The 12,214-nt window shown below is 37.9% G+C and overlaps 1 long non-coding RNA gene across 3 annotated transcripts; it reads left to right on the top strand.

Moving 5' to 3' along the window:
• Positions 1 to 441: 441 nt before the first annotated feature.
• Positions 442 to 11,359, top strand: LOC115630557. 3 transcript variants are annotated; one of them, XR_003996097.1, is made up of 3 exons: positions 442 to 1,309; positions 5,821 to 5,937; positions 10,780 to 10,804. It is a non-coding gene; the product is annotated as an uncharacterized LOC115630557 (long non-coding RNA). The 3 variants fall into 3 exon arrangements; XR_003996096.1 differs by lacking the exon at positions 10,780 to 10,804 and adding an exon at positions 10,177 to 10,570 and having other exon boundaries at positions 1,089 to 1,309; XR_003996095.1 differs by lacking the exon at positions 10,780 to 10,804 and adding an exon at positions 11,299 to 11,359 and having other exon boundaries at positions 1,095 to 1,309.
• Positions 11,360 to 12,214: the final 855 nt, after the last annotated feature.

The following is a 12,214-nucleotide window of genomic DNA, read 5'->3' as shown; positions in this document are numbered from 1 at the left end:
TATGCTTCTTTGGAGGAGTCGCGCGCTGGTTGCTTTTGGGGTCCCTGAGCCTTTTTGGGGTGCCAGCTTGGGGGTGGCTGGACACTTTGGGCCAGGCCTCAGCAGTTTGAATGCCAATATCTCTCGAATGCTGCTTCACTCCAGTACATGACCAGTCTATTTTGCTGCAAATCGAGCTGTGCAGCTTCAGCATCTCAGCAAAAATCTCCTTATCCTGCTGGTTGACATGTCGCTTATTTTGACCCTCGAAAAGACGGCACACCGCCTGCAGGTGGGAGCCCAGTTCCTGCATCTCTGCCTGGGCGGTGGTTGGTTGGGCTGGGGGACCGCTAGACGCCACTACTATCGGCAAAGGCGTAGGCGATGAAGGCGCTGCCAGAGGTGTCGAGAATGGCGTAATCGCCGTCTCGGCTGCGTTTGCTGCACGCGAAGAAGCAGAAGATGGACACAAGAGGGGGTAGCTGTGGAGCGTCACGGACGGTGGAGCAGACTTTGGTGGGGATCTGGCCACCAGAGACCTACGCGCGAAAGGATTCGCGCCTGCTACCGCTTCGTTGGTTTTTAGCCACAATTCTTCACCCAGGGTTGCCAAAGGCGCGCCATGCGTAAAGGAAAGAGGCGACTCCAGGTAGACCGTAGGTTGCGCCGGTTGTACGCCTGGTGGCTGGTCGGTGGGGGCCACTTTCTGTAGCCCATGCCGTTGCATGTCGGTCATCGAGGCGGATTCGTGGCGAGTTCCCTCGATGGCCAAGTATTTCTCCTTGACGGGATGGGGGTTATCCCGCCCCTGCTCGGTCACCAGAGCCCCACTGGGATGCACCGCCGATGCGGTAGGGGTTGGAATATAGCCCGTCCGGCCTTTATATAAACTCGCTTAAGAACCCAGCCAAAATATGTTTTGATCCTAAAAGGCTGCACCAGGATTTGGAGTATTAGGTCCGAATTACCGGGAGGTCCTAAAAGTATGCAGCACCAGCGCTGCAATTTACCAAGCCTTGAACCGCCCTCTGGTGTCAAAGCCTGGCACTCTCTTGAGGAGCGGCTGGGTGGCCACCAGATGGTACAATGCAACCCTGCGTAAGCTGGGCAGCCAGCTGTTGTGAATGCAACTGTGCGACTGCCTATAGCGCGTGGGCGGAGCAACAGCGAAAATAAAAACAAAAAGTATACTCACGCTAGGCCTGCTTGACCAGCGCTAGTACGTCTCAGTAGGGATCAAAGTTCAGGGGTCAAAGTCCAGACGCCGGACCACCAAACCACAAAGATGGGGCAGGAGTGGCACCCGACCAGGCTTGTGTCACAGACAGGGGTGAGTACCTTCCGCACCTTAGTGACCACCAAGTGTTGGGTAAAAAACAATTTGTTGCAGCCAACTTGCTACTCACATGTACGTAGTGTGTGTGTGTGTGTGTGCGCACATCCATTGATATTAAAATACAGACTGTATTCTGTTCAGTTCGGTATTGTTTTCCTTTTGTTTTTGCTGCCTGCCATCTCTAGCAGCTGACTTGTGGTTTCGTTGACAGCACTTAGGGCCACATTGTAACATTTGAGTCTGGGTCCTGAGTGCGTACAGCTGCTGCATTTCCCAGGCCTAGTTTGGAATTCGAAACTTGCTTATGGAACTGCCAATTTCGTTTGCCACTGCTAGGAAGAGTGGCAACATCTTCTCCGTCTGGGGAGTCTGGCATGAATGGTTCTTTGATTGATAAACGCCTGACAATGTTTATTTAATAATCGAGATAAATGAATACCGAAGAAAACACATTGCACTGATTACTTTACTAAATTTATCTCAAGAATGTGAAAGATAGGTAGCGCTCAAATTTCCAATAATATTGAAAAAATAATAACAAATTTGACCATACAAAATAAATGTATATACAGTTCCAGTTATTAATCGTCGCGCGGAAGTGATCGAGGTTGGGCTATTTTATATTTGTAAAAATGTATTGTTAAGGTGCTAATCTGAATGCACGGCTTCAATGCTTTAATTAAATAGAAAAAAAAAAGTTCCAGTTCTTTTTTAATTACTTGTGAAGCATTTGTTATTGAACGAGATTGAGATAATACAAAAGCAATTTTAATTATTCGCTCCCTAGCATTTGTGTTTATTTATGTTAATAGTGGAATGTGTGTGATGAGTGTTGATAATAAATACCAGGGCATTTGACATATTCTAACCAGGCCAGGCTTTTTTTAAAAGAGAAGTAAATTGCTGATGTCTTATCTAGAGCATTAAGTAAATACATAATATGCACATTATAATGAAATGCATAATCTACATCAACAACACTCGCTTCATCGCTGAAATAGGAGCATTCAATGAGTGCAGAGTGAATATTAGCCGGTACACTGCTCCTGCACTGCAGTCTAGCTGGAAAAGGTGCCAATTACCAATCTGTTGACAGAAAGTACAAGAAGTTTTTACTTCAAAGTGCTTGCACCTAAAGAGTGCACAGAAATTAAACAAGCCGGAAAAGCAAACGAGCAAAGCAGTCACAACTGAAGAGTAAATAGTTAAGGAGGAACTTCCGTTTATTATAGCAGGGAAATAACAGACAAAAGTACACACACACACAAAAGTATATACACATGCATTCAGAATCAGGAAAGTAAGTGCCTGTGACTTGGCATTGCTGTAACAGTTCTTATTTCATTTATTTAACTGCTAGCACAGCTTACTCGCAAAATTACAATTACATTTTTAATTCGTCATCTACAGTAGCACTTGCGCACATATACATACTACATACTACCTATATACATATACTCGTATAATATAGTAAGTACATAAGAGCATGTATATAAGCATTGCACGCTCCATTTCTAGCTGATTAACTGCAGATACCTGGGCAACCAATTACTGGCTTGTATGCTGCGCAGCTTTGCAGCTTTGCAGCTACTGCCAGTTGCCGTTACTGTAACTGTTACTGGCCAGAAACATTCATATTGATATTTCTCTCTTTATGCTTATGCATCATTAATTTTTTGGCGATTTTCCCGTGCGCCATTTTTGTGCCAGACTTTTCACGCTTGTGCGCCCATTGGCCCATGTCAATGCCTTTAAATATGCATACACTAGTAGGCAAAAGTACTTAGATAATAAGATATTTGAGGTTTCTTATATTTTTTGAAAGAATAAATAGAAGAATATTAAACAAATTTTATTAATATTTTTACTAATGGTAATATTTTACTCCGGCATGGAAATATAATAATGAACAGCAGATTGAATGTCGCAGAATTATTAAACTAATAACTGACACTCATTTTTTATATTATTCACAAAAATTCGATCATCATCAGTCGGATTACCACATACACCAACAAATTTGTTGTCGACTAACAGCCATGAATTAGTGGGGTGGCGATGTCAATGGAGGCAGAAACTGTATTTATGAAAGTATACTTATAAATATTGCTAATGAACTAAACATAACGTTGGCTTACCCTTAGCTAGATCTTCAAGTTGCTGTTAAAAGTTCAAGGTCAATATTTGAAAAACATTTGGGTGGAATGGGGGAATGAAAACTCCACTTTGCCTTGAGCGAGAGCAGAATTATTTATTTGATAAAGCGTGCATTTTTGTCATACTTGTAGATATTATGCGTGTGCCTCATGAATATGTCAAAACACATGTGCTCGCTACTGTATGGCGTCTACACGCCATAAGAAATAATGTTGTTTATGTTGTGCAAACATAACATTTTTTCTTTTCCCTCTCTTATGCTCAGCTTTGGATGTATATACGATTTCACTGCGCCATACTCGCCATATTCCTTGCCAATTTTTCGTCGCTTCTGTGCACTGGCACGGCCTTCGTTGCCGTTGCCGTTCCCTTTGCCTTTACCGCCCCTTTTTCATGCGCGCTGGCAATAAAGTTGTTGGAATTTAGCTGAACCGAAAATAGTTTATGACGGAAGTCATTAAGTGGCTCGGTTTACAGCAGCCGCAACATGAAAAACAGAAGTGCCTGTGTATGTGACCATATACACATACATATGTGCATGTGTGTGTGTGTGTGTGTGTGTGTGTATATGTGACACACGTTTTATCGTATGCTCCAATTCGTTGTCCCGTTCTTTTTTACGATATTTTTATAGACGAATTATGGTTTTTATTTGGTGACCCTTTATGCCGATGCCTGCCTTTCTGCCGCCATTGCTGCAGTTTTCAATTTAATTATTTTACAATGATTTGGGAACATATAAATAAAGCAGGCTTCCTCTCAAAAAAAAAAAACACAAAAAAAACAACAAAAAATCTAAAAAAAATGTGAAAATATGCAGAATAACATAAAATGAAAAGAACATTGAGCATTGCACACAAATTGGTTTTTTATTAAGTTATGCATTGCATTCAATTAATTTTTTTTTTTTTGGAATGCTTTATATAGGCTTGGTAATTGAGTTGAGGCCATTTGACTACCGGATGCATTGAGAGCAGTTCAAACGCCCAATAAGTTAATGCCTTAACTTTGACATGACAAACATAAAAAGCTCGGGCTATGAAGCAGCTTAAAAGGAAATTTGTTTTATGCTTCAAATTTTGTTAGCTACAAACTTTGGCACACTTTAAATTCTAATTTCATGCATTTTGCACATCAATAAAACACTGTGACTTCGACTTAGGGCAGCTATAAGCTTTGCTCCGAGGGTTCCAGCATGATTCGAGCGTTTTTATGACCTGCCGTGCAAAACGTGAGCAAATTTAGTAGGATTCCGGATTCGGGTGGCTGTTGACGCGTGCTAAGTTAGTGGGCCGGGCTGTTGATGAACTTGTAAGAGCAATGCGTAGGTGGTAGATTTATAGGCGAGTGAGTTTTGGTGGCACAGTTTGCAGATAAAAGTCCGCAGTAGTAACAAATCTATAAGCACGATTGGAACTTACAACGAACAGTAGCCAGCAGCAAACATTTTTTCTCAAACATTTGCAGTTCAAATGGGGTAAGTCTTTCCACACCTTGAAGTGTTACTCTATAGCGACGTTATTTATTTATTTGATGGATATTTAATGTTTCCAAAAGATCAGTAGATGTCCTACTGCGTATAATTATACATACATCATTTTTGTCATTTTAACAATTCCTTTAAAAAAAATGCATAATTTTTACATATTTCTCAGAAAATGTAGCAGAATATTGTTTTAGGTCTGGAAGTTTATGGCTACCATAACAATGAATGATATGATCCCACTGCTGCCTCGACCTTTCTTTTTGATGTCAAATATAAAAAAGTTTAAGTAGCACAACAACTTAATGTCGGGGTTTCATAGCTTGTATACTGTAGCGGGAAAAGTATGAAAGAAAAATGTTTTTTAATAACACATGAGATACTATGAACAGTTTTGAGGTGTGGAGCAACGAGTTATTAAGCAATATTAATTTCTATACATTTTTTCCTTATCAAAAAACAACAATTATTATATAAAATAATTTATTTCATTGAAAAAAAAGTGCACATTAAAGAACATAGGCAACAAATAAGGGACCAATGTGCTCCGTTTTCCTTAAAAGTGAACTAGTCTGCTAGCAGGTGCAATAATTAAATTGATTTCCGCATTATAACATATACGTGTACATACATATAATACTCTTCAAAATAACGTGGAATGCATGTAACAAAGTAACAATTTAGAGTGTCATCCAAATAATGATTTGAATACCAGAATTTAATATTTGGATTCATTTTCGTAAGCTTATTGGGATTAAAATGTTTTTATTTAAAATTCGTTAGGTAATATAATACGTAGTAAATATTCCTAATATAGAACATACATATACTATTTGTACATATGTGCCTGTGTGAATCATTGCAGGACGTACCTAAATCATGGCAACAACAACAACCTGTCGGATGGGTCGGAGGCGTATACGGACATAATACAATAATGTTTATTGTCGGTGCTTTCTTAGCGTTGTAATTATAACGTATTGTAAGTATATTTCCCTATATGTCAACAGCACATACTTTGTTGATTTATAAAAAGTACAAACAATTTAAAAAAAACCCGCTTTTGGTAGGGTATGAGCAGAAATTACATTTCCTTCTATAACTTGTTTGAGAACTATGGCATTAAGATGAGATTGACAGGCGTGTATAGAAATGCTCATTGTTATGTTAAACAAGTTTACCCTTCTGAGACAAAGAATAACTCACACTACACAAATCATTATAAAGAGATTTTTTCTTGTCAAAAATTGCAGAATTGCAATCAAAAAGATTATCGCCTAACATGACAGATAAATACCGCGGGAGAAGCTGATATTAAAAAATACTTTCACTAACTTTTAATATTCCCGATTATTTTAGACCAAATTGGATGATGTAAAAAGTTTGTTCATTTTCTAGCCGCCCAGCTTTTTTATAGACTAGTAAACAGCCAGTCACAAAATTAAATAACCAAATCATAAACCGCACACAACGTCCCAGCAACTATAGTCAGAAAATATATGTATGCGACGAGCCGTAAAAACGTTCAGTCCGCAAGCTGAGAAATATGACCGGAATTTCAGCTCAAGCTGAAATTATAGAGATTATTTGCTGCCGAGTGCAGAAACTGATTGATAGCATTAATTAAATTTGCAGCCGCACTAAAACTTTTATTGGAAGCCATAAAAAGTGCTTGTAATGAATATTAAAACAACAGGAGACAAAGAGCTAAGACAAAAGTTTATATTACCATTTGTTTTAAAGTTTTCGAGCCAAGTACTTTAAATGCTTAGTTTTGTGCAAGTTAATGGCAACTGAAACTGCAATCATTTGGAAGCTAAGGACAAAAAGTTATCCGTGTGTCGACGATTTATGATCGCACATACAGCGTAATCAATTCTTATAAATTATTGCTATTGTTAGAGCCGAAAGAGGTTAGTCAGACGTTGGCCGCAGCAGGTGAAGCTGCCGACAACATTAAATAAGTTACACGCGAATTATGGTTACATTGAACCCAAATATTGTTAGTCCAAACACGGAATTTAATGTGGGCTGGCTGGTTGGCACACAGCTTTAACCTGCAGCTCAGCCGGCAGTTATCCAGCATGTGCCATAAACAAAGTCTGGCATTGGAGATCAATGACTCCATTGAAGTTCAATAAAATGTCCTTCGCTGCGCTTCGCTGCCCCAAAATGGAGGTGCGCGAAACCGCATTGCAAAAAAGCAGAGCAAACCAAACGAGTAAGCGAAACGAGCGACCGAATGCCAATAACTGCGGCAGACTCAAAGAGCATTGCATGCATAAATAATGTCCTGACTGCGGGCTCAGGACTTCGGGCTGCGGGCTGAGAGATGCAACAGCATTCAATAGCACGTTATGCTGCAAATGAAAAAGCAAATAGAAAGCGACGCTGGCAATCGCAACTCTGATGGCTGATTCTGATGGCAATGGTGTTGGTGACGGTGACGGTGAAATCGTCGCCGACAATGCAAATAAAATATGGCGCAAAGGGTTTTTGGCTATTTGAAAGGTAATTTTTGGCCACTGCTGGCAGACGTTGCAGGCGTTGCAAATGTTCGCTGCATCTACTTTTCTATACAAATATGTACTTGTAAGGGTAAACATTTTTTCGGTTATTCAATTTAAATGAACGCGGGAAATATATATAAGTGCAGCTATTCAAATAAAATATAGTAGATACCAGTCACATCCACCAGATACGTAACATTATCTTAACAAAAATATATAAAAAGCAGAGGGAAGAATTTTTTTTTTAATATTTCATTTTTTTTTTCTTTTAAAACCTGCCTTCGAGATCGTAATTTCGTAATCACTGAAATATGGAAAACATTTGGATTGTAGAAGTTTATATCAACCAAAGCAAATTCTGGTTTAAGTGGATTTATTGTTAAACACTTCTAATAAACAAATCATCCTAAGACTCTTTTGATTCATTTGGTATTCACGTTTTAGTATAACTGCAGCTTCGCTGTGGAAATGGAGTCCAAATAGTTAAATATTGTTTAATAAAATTCGTTTTTGAATATAGTCAGTAGCTTTTCCACAATAAACAGGGCTTCTTTAAAATAAGAAAAACAAGCAACAATTTTCACAAAAGAGTCCTTTTTAGCCTCCATACAGTTGGCCAGGATGGCCTTCACAACGTATCATTAATTCGAACGTTTTGGATAAAGTGTTACCGAATTTAAAAACGAACATAATTTTTATTCTATGTTCGCTCTATATACTTGTAGTATAATTAGTTGTATGAATGAACAGAGCAGAAACGTTTAATTGCTTCCTCTTAAAAACGCTTTTGTTGCTATTGGTCTTTATAATAAAGAATATAAATATTATTTTACTGGAGCAAAGTCCCAACAAAAAAGAGACGGAGGCCAACTCGATTATTTTTCAGGTAAAATCAATTGTTTGCCTCTGCCCGATAAGCACAGAGTGCACATCCATCCATTGTCACTTTTAATTGAATTTATTTAAGCCAATGGCATCATTTACTTTAAATTCCGTTTTCATGCCACTGGCAAAATCAAAGCAAACGGTGAAGTTTGCTTATACACCAGATATAATAGGCGGATACATTATTTAATTAGGAAAACGGAGCAAAAGTACACAGAGAGGCACAATTCAATAATAAAAAAAAATCCTATAGAGTATATAGCTTGCTTGTGAAATGACTTTACAAGTCGGATAAGTAGGTATGTATATTAAAAACTTCATTTTGTTTATTGAAAAAGAAAATTCAAACCCCTGGAAAGCGGTGAAGTGTATATTAAAAACTTTAATGGCATACTAGTAAAGAGAAACCATTCCAGATTGGAGCGATACAACAAAATTTGCTTGTTACAAAAAAGTACACTATCTACAATATTAATAGCTGCAGACCAACGAGCCTTCCTTTAATAAAAACAAATGTACAAGTTAAATTAATCTTGCTCCTCATAATACAGAACTGTAAATTTGTACAATTATTGAACTCGAATTATTTCTCCAGTAAACACTGCACAAGTATAGTTGTATGAAACCAAACTCTGATTAATCTCGTTCAACATCTATCAAGCTTTTCCAATATTATGCGTAATTAATTTCGAGCTCTCTGCAGTGCATCAGAGCTGAAACATATAAGGAGTATGTACATATGTGTAATGTGTACAGTAACAACAACAGATAACATAATTTGCTGGGAGCATTATAATGCTTTGCCAGGGCCATGCACATTTCTCAAACTTTACGTACCGTAAAATGTTGTATATTTTGACAGACTGTGTATTGTGGAGCTAGTATTTACATAGCTCTGATGCACATATGCACTGAGCTATTAAAATCGTTTTGCAGGCAAATACTAAATACCAAAGCGACTGGCAAACAAATGCCATAAACTGACTTGTGCGCCATAAAGTGGCTTACCATTGGCTTGCCCAGTGGCAAATTTGCAAGGCGATTGTGCCTTTAACGCACACATTTGTGGTATTGTATGTGTGGATGTGGGTATCTGTGTGGCTTATACCAATACGTACACGTACATACATATATATGAGGTATTAGTTACACGTGCTAAAAGCCTGAGCAAACACAAATGTCAATCTTTCAATGCAAGTGCCAAATTTCATGCGAAAAATGTCCATGCATGTTCATATATAAACGGGAATGTGACAGTCAAGCAAGCCCCACAGTGAAATACCCTGTATCTCGAAAAAAAAACAATCAATCGCTTATTCCTTTTGGAATACGTAGAGGTGGGGGACACAATTTATATTAGAAAGCTTTGCAAATGTAGGAATTAAAGAAAAAAGTCTACATATGAACTTTAATCAATGTGGACACGGCCATTTCTTTATCATGCTTGTTAAGAGTACAAATACTTTATGGGGTAAGAGATGCTTCCATCTGCAAACCAAATATTCCCTTTTTACAGGGCCCTGCAGGGTATGAAAATAAAATGTCTCGTCTATCAATCACATGTAAGCATGTAACATGAGGACCGACACACTTAGAACACACCACCAAAGTAGATCGAAATCATATTCATGTCCACTTGGCGCAAATTTGCGTTTAGTTTTGTGTGTATTGGATTGCCTTTACTTTCATATCGCATTTTCAATATTTGCAAGCATAATATTTCAATAGTAATTAGATGCGTCTCTTTCCACACTCTACTATAATTATAATTTACAATATTATCGTTTGTTAAATCAATCGTAAAGCATTGTCTCTTCGCATTACAGTTAATTTTAAAAACCCGAATATGATATTCGCGTTGCGATAAATATAAATGACGAACTAGAAACAATTGATATACAAAACAAGAGAGAACCCCTACACCCAGGTAAACTTCCGACACTGAGGTACATGAGCCTCTAGCAGAAGCAAAAGGAAGAAGAAGAGCGAACTTGATGCTACAGCTTGTGGACGTAGTACCAGACTAAAATTGTTTCGCTACTAACTTTTCTTAGAATTAACCGATTTAGATGAAATTGTGATGAAGTAGATTATTGTGTATAAACTATGTGTGCAAAGTTTGGTTAATGTAGCATTTGAAATGTGGACGGTATTGACGAAATTCTATTGCGGGGGAATGGGGGGAAAATTCAAAAATAAAATAAGCTCGTCCTTTCTCGGGCCTAGGAGAATCTGGATACCAACTTTGGTTATTCCAGCTTTCATAGTTTCTGAGATCCTTGCGTTCATCCAGACAGACGGACGGGCGGACAGACGGACATGGCTATATCATCCTGATCAAGAATATATATACTTTATGGGGTCGGAGATGCTTCTTTCTGCATGTTACATACTTTGCAAAAACCTAATATATCCTTTTTACCCTACAGGTACAGGGTATAATAACATACTATTACACTTTCGGGTTTGCAGCATCGGTAAACATTACTTGAAAAAATGATTAGAAAGTTAATATTACTATTAAAAAGTTATGTTCGTAATTAAAGACTTAGAGTAATCTATATATAAATATAAATATATTGGATTTCGAATAGTGATAGTATGTTTCAGAAGAGTCCTATAAACGTCCGTTAATTCGATTTACTCAAATGTAATATTTTTAACTCTTTGGGGAAACAACCTTATTCTTATAAGAATATTTTCTTCATTAACATTATTGAAATTTGTACTTTATATATATCTGACTGCTGGACGTCATTTGTATGGATTATTACTATATGTTTCTTTATAATGTATTATACAATTAAACTAACCAATTATTTAATTACTTTAGCTAGAAAATGGGGTAAACCTATAGAGCCTGGCAAGCAGAATTTTACTGTCTATTAATTGTTAATTTTATTGTTTGTTATTTATTTTATTTTTTTCAATTTGTTGTATGTTTTCAGGCCTTGTATGTCGACAAAAATAAATATACTCCATTTGGGGAAACTTACCCATAAGATCTAATTTCGTTTTGTTGGTTACTCTATAAGAATATAGATATTTTTGTAAATAAACGTTTGTTAACATTTAGACAAAAGAATATCGATTTACTCCCATTGTTTTGTTAAGCTACAGCAACATAGTATGGGATCACTTTTAAGCGAATTCGAATAAACACATACCATACTGTACTTCACATTACAGTGTTCACTTCATCGAGTGTGTACTGTAAGATGCTGCGTCTATATGTGAAAGTTCTGCGTTGGTGGCTCAAATCTGCTGCAACTTTTTGGATTATTAACTGCCAAATATATTTCATTTTCATATACAAACTAAATTGTTCAGGCACCCACATACGCCTATTGATAAATTTGGGTGACGTGCGTTAAACCGAGAAAAGTTTCTGGATGCTTGAAAGAGCCTCAGAAAATGTCAAAACTTGGGCAACAGATGCTTTGTCCTTCAGATTCTCAAATGTCATGCTCAAGCCAAATCCATAACTATGACATCAAGCGGTCGTTGGCACATATCTGTGCATGTAGTACGTACTCGTATGTGTGTATTCTGTGCCACACTAGAGACTTAAGCGGAAAGCTTTGCAAATCAACTGAAGCTTAGTCAAGGTTGCCTGTTGTTCTTATTCCTGGCATTGTTGTGATGCATATGTGTGTGTTTGTGTGCCTATGATATATATGTCTGCGAATGCTTGCGTGTTTCCGTGTGGTTTGAACGCTTCGCTGGTCAAAGAAGTGTCAGCATCAACATCGACGCGAGCGTCGTCGCTGGCAACCTCGATGTATGCAGCGCATAAATGATAAATGACTTGCGTCCCTGACTGAGAGATAGTGACGAAGTAACTGCCGTGCCACCCTACCCCAT

Source organism: Scaptodrosophila lebanonensis, unplaced genomic scaffold (genome assembly GCF_003285725.1).
Source record: "Scaptodrosophila lebanonensis strain 11010-0011.00,11010-0021.00 unplaced genomic scaffold, SlebRS2 tig00001410-arrow-pilon, whole genome shotgun sequence".
In the NCBI taxonomy this organism is placed as follows: Eukaryota; Metazoa; Arthropoda; class Insecta; order Diptera; family Drosophilidae; genus Scaptodrosophila; species Scaptodrosophila lebanonensis.
This window is presented reverse-complemented; position numbering and strand designations above follow the sequence as displayed.